Source organism: Condylura cristata, unplaced genomic scaffold (assembly GCF_000260355.1).
Source record: "Condylura cristata isolate star-nosed mole 26May11 unplaced genomic scaffold, ConCri1.0 scaffold00027, whole genome shotgun sequence".
Taxonomy (NCBI): domain Eukaryota; kingdom Metazoa; phylum Chordata; class Mammalia; order Eulipotyphla; family Talpidae; genus Condylura; species Condylura cristata.
Window position 1 is genome coordinate 20,952,982 of NW_004567128.1, and position 18,941 is coordinate 20,971,922.

Consider the following 18,941-nt stretch of genomic DNA (forward strand, 5'->3'; position numbering starts at 1 on the left):
TTGCATGTAGCTTCCCAGTTTTCCCAGCACCATTTGCTGAACAAACTTTCTTTGTTCCATTGTATCTTCTTTGCTCCTTTGTCAAAAATTAGCTGTCCATAAACTTGTGGGTTTATATCTGGGTTTTCTATTCGAATCCACCAGCCTGTATGTCTATTCTTGTTCCAGTACCATGCAGTTTTGATTATTATGGCTTTGTAGTGTAGCTTGAAATTTGGGATTGTAATGCCTCCATTTTGTTTTTTCTTAGACATGAAGGTTTTGGCTATTTGAGGTCTTTTGTTGTTCCATATGAATCTCATCAACATTTTTTTCTATTTCTTTGAAGAATGTCATTGAGATTTTTATGGGGATGGCATTAAATCTGTATATTGCTTTTGGCAGGATGGCCATTTTGATGATATTAATTCTCCCGATCCATGAGCAAGAGATGTTTTTCCATTTCATGGTGTCTTCTTGTATTTCTTTTAATGTAGTGCACTTTTTAATGTGTCTGTCCCTTTTGTGAAATTCATCCAGGCTTTTCTGAATAGTTGTAGCTCAGTTATTTCTATTGTCATATAGGCATCCATCAGGTGCAGATTTCACAATTTATTTTTTTCTCTGTAGTTTTGAAGGGCATGCAGGGACGTGACCACGGTCATAGCTAATACTGCTTTCCATATATTCTGTGTGAATGCATGTATGACAGGCTCGTTTCTTTTGGATAAATTCCTGGGAGTGGGTTTGTGGGTCAAAGACTTTCATACACCCCACTCTAGTAGGTGCTATCAAGCAGCTCCCCAAAGCAGTCACCCCAATTTATAAGCCCATCAACAGGAAGGACAGCTCTGGTCTCTGTTGTTTGGGTGGCTTTCAGTGGCCACTACTGTGACTTTCTGACTGTGTGCTTTGAAAGGATTTTGCTCACAAATGATGAATCTGGAATGGTCTATCCTCCTCTTGTAGGTAGTTCTCTCTGTAGCCACAGCAGTGTGGATGTTCAAAATCTGCTCAGGTACAAAATTCATCTTTATATAATGCTGTCCACAATTGCAGGCAGTGCAATGAGGGGACACCATTCTGATTATTATGATTTGCTTTTTTGAGATTAAAGTTTCAAAATGTTCCCAATTCCCTGGATATTTACATTTACCAAATGAATGAGTGAGTCTTAAACTTGCTTCCTATAAAGGAATATAAGTAGGTGTTAAAGCAATTTATGAGAATCAGTTTGAATTAATTGTGGTTGGACTGTGTGGTGCCATCATTTCCTGTGTGACATTGGACAGATTACCTCACCTCTCTGTACCTTTGCTGCCTCAAACAGAGGTTATCAATAACATCTACCTCATATGGGTAGACTTGTGAGGACTCAAGGAGCTAATCCATGTGAAAGGCCAAGAATTTAGCATGTGGTGAATACTATGTGAATGTCCACTGTATTAGAACCTATCTTCAATCTTGAACCCTAGAAGAGTTCTTGGAATGGAAATTCTTGTTTAAATTTAATTAAGGGAGTAGTCTCAGGTGATGGGGGAAGACAGGGAGCAGGACCGGAAACAGGAAGGAGTTAAATCAGGCTGAGAGCCAACTGTAATCAAACTTTAGCCTAATCCTAATCCTCGGGTTTGAAGCAAGGAGGGTACATTTTTATGAGGGTTTTGCCTACTATGTGAACGTAGGAGGTTCCTATTTGTTAGAATTTGTAGGTTAATTTTTAGGTCAGGGGATACACTAGCCATTAGTTTATGTGGAAACATTTTTTAACATTCCCTAACTCCCCCATAGTAAACCCCCCACCAAGAAAAAAGAAAAGAAAAAACAAAAACCTTTCAATTCATACCAAGTAGGAATATTCAACTTTTGGACAGTGGGGGGAACGTATCTCCATTTTGGTCAGTCCTGGGCTGTAGGCTGCCAGAGACAGGGCTCTATTCCCAGCTGGCTGAAGCCCAGTCCTCCGAGAAGAGGGCAGCTGTGAGCTCTCAGCAGTCAACACTCACAGCAGTTGGGGGCTGGGCACACCTGCCAAACAGGAGATCTGAGCAGGGGCACCGAAAACATCTGTTGTTCCTAACCAGGCTCGTATTTGTAGTCAAGTCATAGGAACTATAAGATAAGGGATGGAATCTTTCAGGGAAGGCAGTGGGCTTCATTGACATTTATAGGAACAACACAGCCCCGTGTAGCCCTGAACTCTCAAAGTCCAGCCCTATGTGTGGGCGCATGTGGCCTGTCACCAGGCTTCATGCAAGACTCCCCTGTAACCATGGCCTTTCTGCTCTGTGGGCCCTTCCTTTAGCCTTCTCAGGGCACAGCCTTTCTAGACCAGCACTTCTAATCTCAGCTCTCCTCTGCCTTGTGACCATCTCTATTCCTGTGGGAGAAATGAACTGTACAGCATTGTCACCTAAGAGGCTGAACCTGTGGCACTTTGTAGAAAATGTCACTCAACCAACAGCTCATGACTTAATCAGCAATTAGATAATCTGCCCCTCTCTGTAGGCGATGAAGCAAGTGAGCTTTGCCAGAGGCCTGTTTGGTTTCTAGGAGGTGGCTGTCTCTGTAGTGAGATTTCCATTCACACAGGTCAAGGCAACATTAAAGTGAGCTGAGTCACTGTGGACAAATAGGAAGCCCCTTGCTTCCCTGACTGCACCCAGGAAATGCAGCGGGAGCGGGTGAGCACCTTAGTGCCAGTGGGGGTGGGGATTAATACACACAAGGGAGCCGGTCTCACACTAACACCTGGGTTTCCTAATGTTAATCCAGCAAACTGGGAGGGGCACAGCTCAGTTGGCCTGGGAGGCGAAATCTGGGAAAATTAAATAGTATGTGGTGTTAGCACGAAACTAAAACTGGAAGCATGCAGCTTCCCAAGGAGCGATTTGTGGGGTAGTAAGTAGTTTATTCATTTGTTTTTAGTTTAACTCGTGTCTGCCAGTGTTTCCTATGCCCCATGATGGACCCCTCGGGGAAGTCAGTCACAAGACAACCGTAACTGTGACCAGCGCTGAAAGGCCAAAGCCAGCAGAAACCGGAAGCTCTAGCATGGCTCACTGTTGCCAGGATCAGAGTGGGGAAGTTCTTCCAACGCAGGGTCTGCTGCTTCTGACACACAGGACGCCTGTGGGCCAAACAGAAGGCGAAGTCAAGATAAATAAAAGAAGATTTTGTGTTCTGATGTTTCAGATGCAGTGAACACCCCCCGCGGCTCCTGGCCATTCGTTCTCACTCGGTCGATAAGCAGGAAACACCTCCAGCATGCACAACCTTCAAGTAGTTACATTTTCATAGTCCCTGTCAGTGGCGTCCTTTCTCTCTTCTTAGCTCTTCTATCCTCCCTGGGCTGCTCGGCTCAGATGTAGCACAAGACCAGCTGGATAGGTGAGAAGTTAAAAGGAAAGCCAGTTGGAAACAGAAAATGATTCCATCAAGAAAAATTGCTAATTGCAGTTCCTAATCCTTTCCCCCAAGGCGATTTCAAGCAGGTAGTGAATTTTCTTGTGCTAAGCAGGAGGTTTTGTTTATGTCATTACTCCTGAGGAGCAACGGGAGAGCTGGCCGATGTTCCGTGTGATGGTTGGTCAATACGTGACTCAGTGGTCAAAACAAAACCCATGGGACCCAACTCCTGTGCTTAACCATCAGCGGCAACTTCCTCATTTCTTTTTATGGCTGGTGAATTTGGCTGTTTAGAATGGCATGGAGAGGGGTGTGGCCAGTGGCGGAGCATTAGAGTTAAATGGTGGCAGCAGAGGCTAGATAGACTGACCACGAAGCAGTGGCAACAGCAGCAGCAATAGTATAGTGATAGCAACAGCAAAGGTCATAGCGTAGTAATTGCAATAGTACAGTATTAGTGATAGCAAGAGCAAGAGACTGAGTAGTAGTCTGGTAATGACAATAGCAATAGCAAACATACAGTATTAGCAATAACTATAGCAATAGCAATAGTGGAGCAATAGCAATTACAGTAGTATAATCATAGTTATAGCAAGAGTTTAGTTATAGTAGTAGTATAGCTATAGCAATAGTATAGCAACAGTATAGTAATAGCAATAGCAGAAGTAATAGCAATAGCAATAGTATTAGTAATAGTAGAGTGGTAATAATAGTATAAAAACTACTGTTGTGGTGATAGTAGAGCAATGATATGTGTAATAGTAGCAGCAGGAGAAGGAGACACTTATGTGTCAAGCGCTGTATTTAGCACTTGTCTGCATTACCTCATTTCATTCTCTCAAGGGTCCCACGGTGGGGGCTGTGGTATTATTTCCATATAGAGGTCAGCTAACTTGTTGAGGGTCACGAGAGTGTAAGTGGTAGACCCAGAACTGGAATCAAGGTCCCTCTGACTGCAAATCCCATTCTTTTAATTATCTTTGCTTGATCGTCTCTCAAGAAAGTGAGTTTTAGCATAAAAGACAAGTAAAACTGCCAGTTAAAGCCCCACGACAGCGATGAGACTATTTAAATACTTTGTCTTTTGATTTTCTTCTCTGAAAAATGCATACAGCCCAGAGGGGTTGTGAGGATTAAGTGGATCAATTAGTTTTAAGTCTCTGGCACACAGTAGGCACTCAATAAATGAGAGTTCCCTTTCACTTTACAAAAGCCACTTGGATTTCTTTGCAAGATGGAAATCAAGGAAGCGTTAGTTCATATTAAAGCTTTCCAGAGGTCTGAAGCTCTCTCTGCCCGAGTTTTCCCAGCTCGGGAGGGAGGCAGCAAATATCCCAGCCCTCAGCCAGGTGCCCGCTCCTGACTGAGCCCTGAACCCTGACAGGAAATAGTGGTAGGGGACTACTTCTGTTAAATGGGGTGACCCATGTGAAAACACAAACCAGCAGTATACAGTCATCTGACGGTTTCACCCATAACCATGTGACACTATAGTTACTTTGAGAGAAGAGAGCTACAAAATCTAAAGCTCTAGGCCAGAGAAGACTTTTGTTTTTGATAAAAGAGCTCCTGGCAGTTGGAGAGACTCCTTTGCTGACTGATTTTTGAAGCTGCCAGAAAGTGAGCCCAGGGACTTGTGTTGGGTTATGACTGAACACTGAGTCATATTCCTACCTCTACCCGGGCCCTTTATGGTGTCCTAATTACCCACCCTAACAACTAACGGGAGCTCTGCCTGCTTTGTAAACCAGGCAAAATCATATAAAGTCATATTCCCACAAACCTGCTGAGAGCTTCCTGTGGTGGACACTTGAGCCTGTGGGGAAGGTCTGGGTTTAAGTCATGGCTTCACCTCAGATCAGGCAAGACTCCCCAGTCTTGTCAACTGTGTTGTCTTAAAACAAAAACAATAACAAAAACAAACACTTCTGGCTTTATGGAGTTTATTTTATTCTTTATTGTGTTCTTTTGCTTGCTTTTATATTTCCTTCTTTCTACTGTCTTTGAGTTTATTTGCTGTGTTTTCCCTTACTCCCTGAGATGAACACTGAAGATCGCTGATTTTCAGCCTTAATTTCTAATTTATTTCTGAACTTAGGGTTATAATGTCCCTATACACTTTAGGTACATCCTCCCACAAGCTTTGCTGTGCTATATTTTTATGACTCAGTTTAAAGTATTTTCTGTTTCTACGTGATTCTCTCTTTCACCTAGGACAAATTTAGAAGCATACTATTTAATTTACAAATACTTGAAGATTATATACACACACACACACTTAAATCAGTTTCCAGCTTAATTCAACTGCTTAGACAACATACTCTCATTCAATTGTTAGAAACGTGTTTTGATGTATTACATGGCCCAGTCTATATTTAATTTAGATAAATATTTCATGCATTCTTGAAATGGTATGTGTGTGAATTTTGTTATTTGTGTGGTTCAAATTTTTCATATTCCTGATCTTTCAGTTATGAGCGGAAATCACTCACAAAACAAAAATTATAAGAGTGTCAGGGTAAAGTACATGTACCTTTGTTTTTCACTATTTGAAAGTCTTTCTAGATAAATCCTTGCTTGGCATAAAGATGTGTATTTCAGAGAAGGTGGTCCAAAGTCTTGTTGGTGATCTTAGATTTTTAAGAGTAAGTGAATTGCATTAAAATTCCCCATCCTGATTGAATGTGTATCTGTTTCCTCTTATTTCTGTCAATTTTGACTTCTTCCACGCTTGGCTCTGAGTTTCTTAGGAATCGGTAGATGCATCAAGGGGAACATTGCGTGCAGAATGCAAATTTTCCACTAGTTACTTCCCTTCTCTCTGGGCTCCTGGCTGCTGTAGACTGAATGCTGTGCCCATTCTCCCACCCCATTCACATGGCAAAATCCTAACCCCTATGGGGTGGTATTTGCAAGTGAGGCTTTTGAAAGGTGATTGGATGATGAGTGACAACCTCAAGATTGGGATTAGTGTTGTACCAAAGCAGCCCCGGAAACTTCCCTTGGTTCTTCTACCATGTGAGGATACAATGAGAAGATGGTTATTAATAAACTAAGCTATTTTAAATAATGCTCAGTGAACACGGGGGTTCATGCAGCCCTTAGAATTAGTATTAATCTACTCTTTGGATAGATACCTAGGAGTGGAATTGCTGGATGGTGTAGTAATTCTATTTTTCATTTTTTGTAGCTTTAAAACGTTTGATAATTAGTGGTGAGTGCTCATGTTAGTGCTTAGTACTCATCAGCATTTGACTGTAGATTTATGAAAGTTGTAACTGGTTCATAGGTAACAATGTATAAAGCTCATGAAGCTCATGTGGTGACTCTTCACTGCTATCAAGTTTTCTGGACAACAGCACAGGGGTACAGTCTAGGACACACCTTATTCCTGGGCCAGCTTTGTTGAGCCTGGTGTCACTGCTACATCTGGCACACCCATTCCCCTCATGGCAAATTTCCAGATCTCTGTTTGAGGGGTACACTGCTTGAAACCCACTCCACAGATCTCCTGTGAATGCCGATAGCGTGTTTTCTGGTAACTACCTCGTCGATGGCAGAATGACCCTTCTCCTTGGCTCCCTTCATTGCAGGAGCCATCCTTTCAGCTGGAAGGTGAAAGGGAGTTGGGTATTGTGCGAGTGAGAGAATGGGGTCCCCATTGTTCTTTTTTTTTGCGGAATCTCCATCCTATAGAGGCTGTACCAGTATACATTTGCTCCAGTTATGTACAATTCAATCATGGTTTTGTATTTTTGTCTTACTCTTCTATTTGTTCTTTGTAGAAAGTCTAGTCTGCAAGATGCCACTACAATAAGGAGGGGATGCCTAGGTGAGCATTTTGGGTGCTAATTAACTAGGTAAGTTTAGGTCGTCTTCTCATGAGTAAAATGGGGGCATATCAGACATACATCCTAGGGTTGTTTCTAGACTTAGATGATGTCTACTTTTGTAAACTTAAAAGTTAGCTGAGCACACAGGTGGTGGTAATTTCATGGGGAAATCATACATTGTACAAAAATGAAGGATGATGTAATAAATATATTAAAAAATAAATAAAATTACTGGAATAAGATTAACCAAAAAAAAAAAAGCTATCTGAGCACAAGCTATTATTGTTAAAGTGTCATACAATTGAGGCTCCTGACTAGAAATTCTGGGAGGTATCCATACATGGCAGTTTATTTGTGTGAGCAGGTCCACCTGGGGGTATGAATGATTAGAAATGACTTCTGTTGGAAATGTCACTTATTATGACTGTAGACTCTTACCTCCTCACAGTGGTAGGAAGTTCCAGACCACTGGCCCACCAAGCATTTTTCTCTGAGGACTTACTTTTGAAAAGCCAGGGCTGTTAGCAAACCATTGACCCACCACTTCCCAAGTCCATAACTTTTTGGCAAGCAGAGATTTACTGACAAGAAGGAGAAGGAATGAAAAACACCAGTGTATGTGCTTTATTCTGAGGCCTTTACCTTTGTGATAATTTCTATCCTGTTAATTACAGTCTTAAGAGTTATCCTTGACTTCACTCCTGGGCAAATCTTGATCAACTCAGGTGACACAGGAGAGTTACAAAACTTACTGGTTTATTCTGAAAAACATTTGTGTCAACTTCAGTGCTCTCTCAGTTCTGACAGTTCTACATTTAGTCACATGTTATAGAACTCTTGACTTTTTTCCTTCTGCTAGATGGGCACCATCCTTATAATACAAAGATGCATTAGTCTATGCTTTGACTGCCTTTTTGAGAAGCCGAGTGTACTTTTTCCCAGCCAAGTGGTGAATAATAAGACCTGCTTTTGATCCATTTTGCCTGGTAGTTGAAATGATACTGTTCTATACCCTTTATCATGTCTACTGTTCTAGCAATTTCAGAATCCTAATTTCTTTGTCTATAGGAAAACCACTGTGATGAATTTGCTATGAATTTGTCTGCATAATGCTGCTCAGAAGGGCCTCAAAGTGATTCCAGTTCCTCCATTAAAACCCAATCTCCAATCAGCCTTTGGTTTGTCTAACAAGCCACATGCCTGCTCCAACAGAACACCAGACATGATAGGGTGACAAAGAGGGGAAGTTCTAGATGTTAATGTATGGTTCTCTCTTGGTAGCGGGGAGTGGAAGAAACACTTTCAAAATGCAAATCCCTGGTTATACCTCATATCTACTAAATCAGAACCCAGATCATAGGTAATACTTTTCTCTCATTCTCTCCCTCTCCAAAAGCAGTTGTAGTTCAGAAAACAGGGAGTGGCAAGGGTATTGGCTTCAGTGGATGGTATGTTTGCCACCATTTTGTCTGTATCATGGTTCAGCAACTGGTTACAAATGAAATTATCGGACAATAAAATTCCAAGGTACAGGAGACCTGATTCAGCTATGCTATTTAATCAGTCTGCATCTGGAAACCATTGACTTAATCTCTTACGCAACAATTTCTTAAATAGGAAATGTGCTAATAAGAATAGGTGCTTGATAAAAGTTTAGTGCTTGACTGGCTGGTTTTTGCTGTTGAAACTGTTGATGCTATCAAGGAAATGATGAAGCATTAGGTGTTATTATCTGCAGTCTTTGGAGATGCAAGATGAAAACTTGGCCGGTTGAATGTTGATTCACACCAAACACTTCCTCATTATGCTAACCATGAATTTTATGGTCAAGTTTGTTTCCCCTTTCCCTATTTTCAAAACTTTAGGAATACCTATAATTTTTTTAAATACTCTTGAAAAAAAGTTTGCCAATATTAAGTGGGCTTTAAATGTCTGTTACTAAGATCAACTAAATTTCTAGATAGCTATCTAAAGAAATGGGATTTTTTTTTTTTTGGTATCTGGAGCTGTTGTTTACACTAAAGTATTGTTTGGATGAAGTCAGGGTTCCTTTATTTGCCCACCACTAAATTTTTAGAATTCACTACAATATCTGGCACACAGAAAGGAGCTCAATAAATAGTTGTTAAATGAATAATTAAATGTAATATATAAATCCTATATATCTCTGGATAAGTTATTAATACCTCAATTTTCTCTCCTATAAATTGGAACTAATAATACTTAATCCTTAGAGTATTTTGAAAGAGAATTGTTGGAATGGATAGTGTAATTGGCTTCCTGGATCCCTTATAAAGTTTGAAGCATACTTTCCTCTAGCTGTTGGGAGTATTGACAGATGACAGCCCTCAGCTGAGTTCCACTTTGGGGCTTTGTCTCAACAGCAGAGAAATACTAACCCAAGGTCATGCTCCATCCCTGGGGCATCCCACACCCAACAACTATTTGGCACAATAAATAAAATTTCATCTCCTTTGTGCCCCCAACTCAGGATAAATCAGATGAGCCTGTCTAGTTCTAGATCTCTCATTGAGAGACTTCGAAGCCTTTAATGTCACTGTATTGCAGCCCAACTTCTTGGTCTACCCAAAAAGTTCTTTGTTATTGTTGCTACTCCCTTCCTTGGGTACTGATTCCAGGAGCAAGTCCTAACCCTTCTCATGCATGCTAAACACTGTCTCAGATCCTGCTTCCCAGAGAGTCCAATCAGACATAGTAGGACATAGTACATACTAAATAAAACATTCAGTGGATCTAACAGTCCAAGATAGGCAAGGGTCCACTGAAAATCATGGTTGCTAGGAGAAGCAGCCATCATCTTTATAGTTGCCTACATGAACATCACTCAGCTCTCTACAACTTCACAGTCATTTCCTTGCCCAGACTTTTGTGAGCTCGAACAAGCCTAATAAATTTGTTTTCTATAAATTCTCATGGAAGAAGTTCAAGGAAGGAGTTGTTGTAGTGGCCTACGACCTATAACTGTTCTGATCAGTACCATGTTACAGTTAAATCGAGATGACTTTGGAATCAGACATCCAGGTATGTTAGTTAGCAGTTGTATGACTTTTGACAGGCCATCTGTCTTGCCCTTAGTTTCTTCATTTACAAAATGGGGATAATAAGAATACCGAGCTCTGAGAGTTATACAAATTAGATGTAGTAAAGTATGCACAGCTCATAGCATGGGGCTAGCTAGTGCTTAATAAGAGTTGTTATACTGTGACCAGTGGAGAGTTACACCATAATCTGGGCAAGGAAAGGATAGAGAGTTGTGGAGAGCTGGGCAATATTCACATGGGCCACTGCAAACATCCCTGTGATAAGACGTAGAGATGCCTAGACCAATTCCCCCTCCGAGGAAGGATTTTATGCCAGAGTTGTCTGTTCAATCAGCACTTGCCTCAGCTACAGGGAGCAACCTCAGTCCAAGAGCTTGCCTTTGCCTTTGCAATGACTAACTGAAAGCAGCGAGGGGAGCAGAATAAAGGCCTAATCACTTCAGCCCAGTGTAGGCCCATGTGTGAGTTCCCAGTCCCTAGGGATCAGCTGAGCCTCTACCCAGCCTGCATCAGAGCTCCGCTTCTCTCTGCACCCAACCCTGCCTCCTTTGCCACCCTTCTAGAGCTTCAGATCCCCCATAAAAAGCCATCACCCCAAACTCCAGGATGTGCTTCAGAGCCTGTCGCCTGTGAAAAAGTCTAGAAGCACAATTAAAGAGGAAGTCTTCAGGGCACAGCTCCTTATTACCCACCATGCTTCCTTTGTTCACCCTTTTATCTTTCAATCTTATCCTTTTGTCTGTGTTTTGTATTCTCCATATTCAGAGCGTTACGTTTTAATGGCCTGTAGTACACAGCTTGTCCATGAACTGTCAGGTCATGGCAGAAGCCTGTTTAGACAAGTTGTCAGGTTGAACGGGAGAGGGGAAAAATCCTAAATCAATGTGTTTTCACATGCAATCACACGTGCGCTAATTTATCTGCAGCTGAGTTCTACCCTGCCAGTTTGGCAGAAGGGCCCTCAGACGAGAGGGCTGTGAGTTGGCTGATTAACAGAGCGATTTTTATTGGGAGAAAGACAACACAATTGTTTTATGGTAATTATCACCATTTGAACCTGTGCACACGCTCCTGGGGGAAGATTAGAGAAAAGGCTTGGCTTGGATAAGGAGGTAACTGGAAGGGGTGCGGGCCAGAGGCTGAGAGCCACTGAGAATATAAGCCTGCCCTACCTTTTGAAAAGCCCTGGGAGGTGGCAGACTGGCTCACTTTTAAAATGACCCTCATGCCTTATCTGTGGGACTGGACACAGAGTCAGAAAAACAGCAAGGTAGATTACTGGGGTGACTTGCTTTGAGATAATGGCCGAGTCCATTTCAAGGCTAAGAACACAGGCAGTCTTTCTGAAGGCGTTGCACTAGGCCATTAAATAGCCTCTCTTACCTTCCAATTTACAAAAACTAGAAGCAAAACAAAACTGAAAATGCAAACACACGCACGCGTGCACACACACGCACGAGGCATTTTTATTGAGTTTTGCGGCTGTGGTGGTTTTAAACTTGAAACGTGCCACAAACTACAAAACACGTCCCAGGTGAATTGAAAACTCCAACTGGGAAAAACACAGACTTTGGTATTTTCTTCTTTGATATTCAATAATTTCCTTAGCATCTCTGTCCATTCTCACTGTCAGATCTGAGCTTAGGACAAGGACAGGGAGATAAGTCTGTCACCGCAAGGCAAAACAGACAAGCAGAGAGCTGTAAAAATGGTTTGCAGACTGCAAATGGCTGTTTGAAAGGTTCTGGGATATGATTAACTTAAAAGAGCCTTGCTTAAATTGTTAAGAGCTAACTCCTTTGGGCCTGCAGCTAAATCTGTGGCTAGAATTAGAAAAACACAGCAATGGTGACTGTGTTTATTTTCCATACTTCTATTACTTTCTCTGTTTTAAAAAATTGTATATACCTTAAAAGTAAGAATAATCAAAATATTCCCCTCTGCTCTTGCCTGGAGCCGGTGCATGGCAAAGCACTGAGCAGGACATTTCTCACAATGGGTTAAGAAAGCCAGGCTTGGGAATCAAAGCAAACCCCCTTCCTCCAACAAAGAAGCCAGATAAAAATCTGTGCATTCTGGAGCTCTCATTCAATCAAGAAATGCTCACCCCAGAATGGAACATTAGAAAGTCGAGCACTTTGTAGAGTCTGCCGCAACCTTCCACATTGCTGCATTACTAGAATGTCTTAGAAAGACTGAGAGTTCTATAATTGAAAATCTAAACATTTGACATGCAAATATAAAAGTTTATTTTGCCCGTTTGTAAGGCCACTGAACATTTTTGCTATGAGAGAGAAAATCAATTCTCCATTAAAAGAATACACTCAAATTAAACAAGGCATTACCATTTGTTTCATAATTATGGACTTGGAAAGATGAAATTGGCAATGGGATATGGAACCAGACATCTCTCAGCTGTAGCTTCACACCTGAGCTGCTTTTTTTTTTTTAATTATCAGTTGGTTTCTCTCAATTTGCTATAATTTTCTAAGAAAACAAATTTTGGTCTCCATTTGGTTTCCCTCAAAATCACAATGATCATTTATTTACTCTCCGGTCTCTGTGGTGTATCCAGCAAGTGTCAGGCACTATGCTAGACACAGGGAGCACAGCTTTTGCTGTTACTTTGCTGGAGTGTAATGGAGGAACAAACAATGTAAGAGAGGGGTAGTGAGAAATAACGCTGACCAAGTTGACTTTCCAGCAGGCACCAGCCCAAGTGCTTACATATGTTAAGACATTTAATCTTCACTACAAACCTACGAGGTAGGCCGTATTATTGGCCCAGTTTTCACATGAGGAAACGGAGAAACACAGAACTTGAGTCAATAGGATTTAAGTTCAAATTCCACTTCTGTTGTGAATTAGCTGAGTGATTTGGGTCAAGTTGTTTAACTTTTAAAACCTTAATTTCCTTACCTGAAAATGCAAATCATCATACATGCTTCATGGGTTTTCATGGAGATTAAGTGAAATAACAAAGGTAAGCCATCTAATGAATTGTATATTGTAACTGTGCATTCTGTACAGATGTCATGAACAATAGAAAGGAGGTGAAAAAGAGGAAGAGAGTGGCAAAAAGAATTTAGCCATGAGCTAGTCAGGGTCACTGAGGCTGAGGAGACCAAGAGAGATTAACTATAGTTTTATAGGTTTTCACCTCTCCTGTCTCATGTTGGGCTGTTCCTCAGTTTAGCATAACAGACCTTTAACTGAGGGGATGTCCAACATAGTGCCTAGGGGTGCTGACTAATGCTAGGAGGCATTGCTATGCTTTGATCACCCCCTGCCCTCAGCCTCCTGCCCATATTCCTGGCTGGAACTTGGTGGCAAGGAGATTGGCAGGGCCTCTGATGATGGTGATTTCTGGGCACTGGACAGTGTTGGGGGCTGATTGTTGTTGCTAATACCTGGAACCTCTGCCCCACCCTGTGCTGGTGCTCACTGGCTTCTGCTCATCTCATGTCCTTGCATTTTGATCAAGACCATGAGTTAACCAGTATCTTACCAAAACTTCTTCCACTTCATTATTTAGGGACAGCCCTTGAGAGAGAGCTGCCAGTCATACTCATGATGTACATTGTGTCTGATCTTAGATATGCATGCTTCAGATCTGATGGACAAATTAGACACTTTCTGCATGGCCCCCTGCACACTGCAGAGACTTTGTGGCTGACGTTCTCTTGATCACACAGTCTGTCTGCAGGGCAGTTGGTAGAAAAGCTGTCATGTCACATTTCTCCCCTATTTCTCCAAGTCCTGACTGTTTCCTGGGCTCAGCATGTTATAGGACAGCAAATTTGTGGGAGTACAGGGGGAGAGAGGGACACCCCCGAAGCCCCAAAACCTGCCTGCTCTAAGTGGGTTCTGCCATCCACCTCAACAAGACAAAACATATAAAACTTTAATGAAAAGGGACTTTAATACAGTAAATATACAATACAGAACACAAAGAATATAACATCTAAATCAAACACCTGAAGTTACCCATCCCCTCATGGGCAAAAGTCAACCCAAAAGGGATTGGCTCAAAGCAAGGCCTGAAAGCCTGCCACAAGACTAAAGCACCTTCTGGCCGGGACCCATGGAAAAGGGTCAGACATGGCCAGACAAATCTGGGAGGCAAAGAGCAAAAGCAAAATCAGTATAAACACTGCCATAGTCACCTCCCTACAGGTATCTCACCCACATCTGCCTTCACCAGTCCAGGGTCAGGAAACAAACATGGCTTCTTCCTCACAGGCTTGCTGCTCCATGTGGCTTCCTCAGGTCTTCTCCTTGTTCTCCATCCAGCTTCATTCTCTTCTCTCTTTTTTCCTCAGGTCTCCTGGCTCTCCATCCTGCTTCATTCTCTCCTTCTCTCTTCTCTTCTCTCTTATTTCTCTGCTCAGCTCCACCCTCCTTCTGGGTGTGGCAGGGAACCTGGAGCTTCCCTTTTTCCTAGGGACCCCCCTGTTACAAGCACAGTGGGAGGGCAGTGAAGTGGCTTGCAAAGACTGTTGGGGCAATATCCAGCAAGGCCCTGATGGTGGCTGCGTCTCACCGAGTCATCCTTGGAGGGCCACTTCATCCCAGCGATGATGACAAGAGTCAAACACAGGTATGAGGAGGGGAGGAATGCTGACTCTCGCCACTCTGTCCTCTCCTCCCTTCCAAATTGGATTCCACATCAGTCCTCCCGGGAGACCTATGGAAGTCCTGAACTGCCAGCTTGCTCCATGGTTTGTTGTGGGAAAGAATGAGGGAAGTGTGATCATGGCTTCAAACTCCCAGACTCCCTGAAAGGGCTCTACAGATACTAGACGCGTGCAAAGCACTCTCGTTTTTGTTTTCGCATTTCAGATGTTAATTATAAGGAAGAGAATTAGGCATATAAAACAAATTACATTGGCAGCGTTTGCTTCACTTGTGCACCATGGGGCCCAGGCGCCTCTAATGAGATGTGACTACAGATCATCGTGCTTCCTGCAAACAGCCAATTGCTTCTAATGTGGCAGAGTCTCCCTTGTGTTCCCTGAGAATTAACCACAGGTGTAGCATTTGACTTCGACAGCATCACCAGCCCCGGGAAGTGTTTAGGTCAACAGCAGGAAGAAGAGAGGAGAGAGACAGAGGCAGACACCCAAGGCTATAGAGCTTCCTCCTCATGTCCCTGAGCTACTCCTCCCTCTACAGCCACTCCAAACAAATGCATCATCCAAGGCCAAACAGTGTATCTCTGTCCTTTCTGTAGAAAGCAATTCTGCAGCTGCCATGAGATGCAGGCAGCAAATGCTGTCTTTTATCAGTGTTTAATAATATTAATGTCCCCAGCGAAGAACAAACATGCATTCTACCATGGGTCGAAAACTGTGGGCTAATTGGAAAACATTACTTAATGTTTTCTTTAATTAGAATGAATTACAAGACCCTAGTGAAGAAATAAGTCCACAATTGAGCTTCCAAGACCTCACACTGTGATGGTAAATTTCCCTAAGAGAATTTGCCCCCTCACAAGTACCTCTGGCAACCCACAGAATGTGTGGACCTAAATATCTGTGTTCCTTGTGAGTGTGACTGCTCAGAGGTAGTGAGATCAGCATGGGTAAAATGGGCTTACTGGTAAACCGAAAAGGAGCCAGCAATATTGCCTGGGGGGGGGGGGCTTAAGACTGGGGTGTAATTTGTTGGGCCAGCCAGTTACCAAGGGTCATGGTAACTGGTGCCTTCCGCTGGGCTCTTTCATATGTAGATTTAAGGGAGTGTGACAGCTTTTACTCAAGGTCTTAAGCTCTAACCCTCTGGGTTTCTCATTTCCCATCCAGAGATTCCATCTTGAAATTGCTGTCCGACACCAGACTTGAAACAAAAGTCAAGTTTTTGAAGGAAGGAAGGTGACAGTCCTGGGGGAATTATCTTGATTAGATTTTCCACTTTGTATATGGATAGTCAACAATCTATAGAGATTGTTTTTTAAAAAATCATTTTTAAGTCACAATATATTTATTTGCGGAATACATGACAATCTATGTAAAAGGTACTAGGGCATTTCAAAGATCAACTAGAGTAATCAGGCACTTTAGTGAAGGCTCAGAACACAATTTTGCTTCTGTATACTAATAATCAGTAAGTTAAATTTGAATTTTTGGAAATGACCCTTGGGGGGCCTCCCTGGTGGCACAGGGGTTAAGTCTCCTCACTATGAAGCTTTCAGCAGCCACTGCAGCATGAGTTCCATTCCCAGGAAGCTGATCCACATGGTGCAGCAGACCTCTCCTGTCTCATCCACTGCTCTCCTCAGAAGTATTTCATTTGATCTGCCTGTTCTGCTCCCCACTCTGTCTCTGCTGAGTCCTATCACCCCCAACTCCCCCACCTTTGGCCTAGACACCCAGCTTTTGTATGTATAAATAAATCTTTATCACACAAAAGAATATGACCACTGTTTTACGGTCATCTCAGTTCTCGAAGAACCTACACAAGCTCAGGTTATGTTTGACCTTTAGTCACAGTTCCTGGTATACCTCTCACCTGGGCCATACTATTCCCCATTATCCAATCCAGCAGGGTGCAGTCACTCTGATCATACTGCCAGCTGTTCCACAGCCTGTCTCAACAATGACTGCAGAGTCACTGAGGCCAGTTTCTCCATTTCTTGTATTGTGCAAATAATCCCGTCCACCCCCACATCCTACAAACACAGCAGCCAAGGGCTCTCCTGGTTTCTGATGGAATCAGTTGCCCAAGTCTACCGCTTCCATTAGGGCGTCTGGGTGATGCATTGTGAACTTCATTATCTGCGGTGGCCCAGCAGCCTCCCCTCCCAACCCCTCACGGGCCATAGCTACTGTTGCTTCATTTTCTGTGACACCACTGGGTGAGCCTGAAGCCAGGGGCCTCCCTGGAGAAGGAGTTTGGTGTCTCTGGAGTGGTCAGTCTTTTTGGATCTCCTCCAGAAACCTCAAATGTTTTCTTCAGGCTTGTGTCTCATTCTACAGTTGCCAGATCTTGGTTTCCTCTCCCTGTGGACTCTCGCAGAGCTGTGAGTTATCACCCGTCCTGCAGCCTCTGCCGTCTCGTGGGCACTGTACCTGTCCAAGGTCTTTCTATCCTGCACAGGGCCCATTCCAGCTGCCATGGGGATCTGTCTACCACTGGCCCTTCACAGGCATGTATCCATGGGGAAAGGAGCTGGGCCACCAGTACCACCTGCTCATGGTTGGCACCCCTCGATCTCTATCTCTCCTGTGGTCTCGGACAACTCCATGCTCATCTGCATTGAAGTGTCCTGCTGGCTACGCCATTGTTTTGCAACCATCCCAGGCCAGGTACGTTCATCTTCAGTTCTTGCAGATGAAAAGATAATTTTAGAGACTTCCGTACACTTTTACAGGCCTTTAATGCTGAATCAGGGGACAGACCAGCTTTCTCTCCTGGTATTTCCTGGCTATGTCCTCTCTTCTGTCCTCAGAAGACTGACACCACCTTTATATCACTTTGCCCCTGGGCACAGGTGTCCCCGTTTACATATATACACAACCCATGATCTCCCAGCCCAGGTGTCCATAATCACAAGATTATGCAAGACCACAAATGCTGGTCATAGATCTGATGGCGAGGGCGTAAAAAGTCTGATGACTTCATTTACCATACAAGCATTTACCTCAGTACAGGCCATGGTTTTCTAAGACTCGACATCCAACTGAGATATGAAAATATGGACACATTGGAGGTGATGAAAATTAAAAACTAAAACTTTTTAGTGATTAAAAAAAAATTGAAACCATAAGACAACTGACAAGGAGAAAATATTTCTAACAAATATAATTTTTTTATTGAAGTAACATTGGTTTTAACGTTATGTAAGTTTCAGGGTATAGCATTAACATTTCACGTCTACATATGACGCAATATGATCATCTCCATCGAAAATCCCATTTCCGTACCCCACCTTAGGATGGATCCCTGTTAACCTATCTACCTCTTCCCCTTACCATTTTATTCTCATAATCAAATGTTTAGAATTTTTTTTTAAGGAGTGGCACAGCAATTCTTGATCTAAATCAAATGTGCATTTCCTTTGAAAATATCCACAGTCTGGATATTAGTTGGGATGAATCAAGCTAAATTCTGCAAAACCATATGTGCATGTAGACACAAGGTTCATACGCTGAGAGCTCCCCCAGACCATGTTCCAAAGACTAGAAGTGTTCTGAACTCTTTAACTGTGGGTGTGATGGAGAAAGGGGCAGATCTATGGTTATTTTAAGTTTGGAAATGCTGAATCAAAAAAGTTACACAGATTTCTTTATAATAGGATCCTCCGAGCATTTGTCATGCCAAAGGGCTTTATGAGTTTCCTGGGACATACAGTCTGCTGTGTTTGATTTATGTGACTTTTGGAAACCCTTTTTATTGGCATGTCAATAATTCATGAAAGACCAGTGTTCTGCTGAATTCGTTTGAGAAATAATATGCTATGCAATTAGAAGAGTGTATTTCAATATTTCAACTGAAAATTCAAGCAAAACAAACTAGGAGAAAGAAGATGCTAGGAAAATATGGGGAAATGTAAACTTTAATACATTTCCATAGTGATAGAATTCAAGTCAGTATATGAAAGAATTTGTCATTAAAAAGCAGAACAATTGTTAAGTTCGATTAGGTACAATCAAATGAT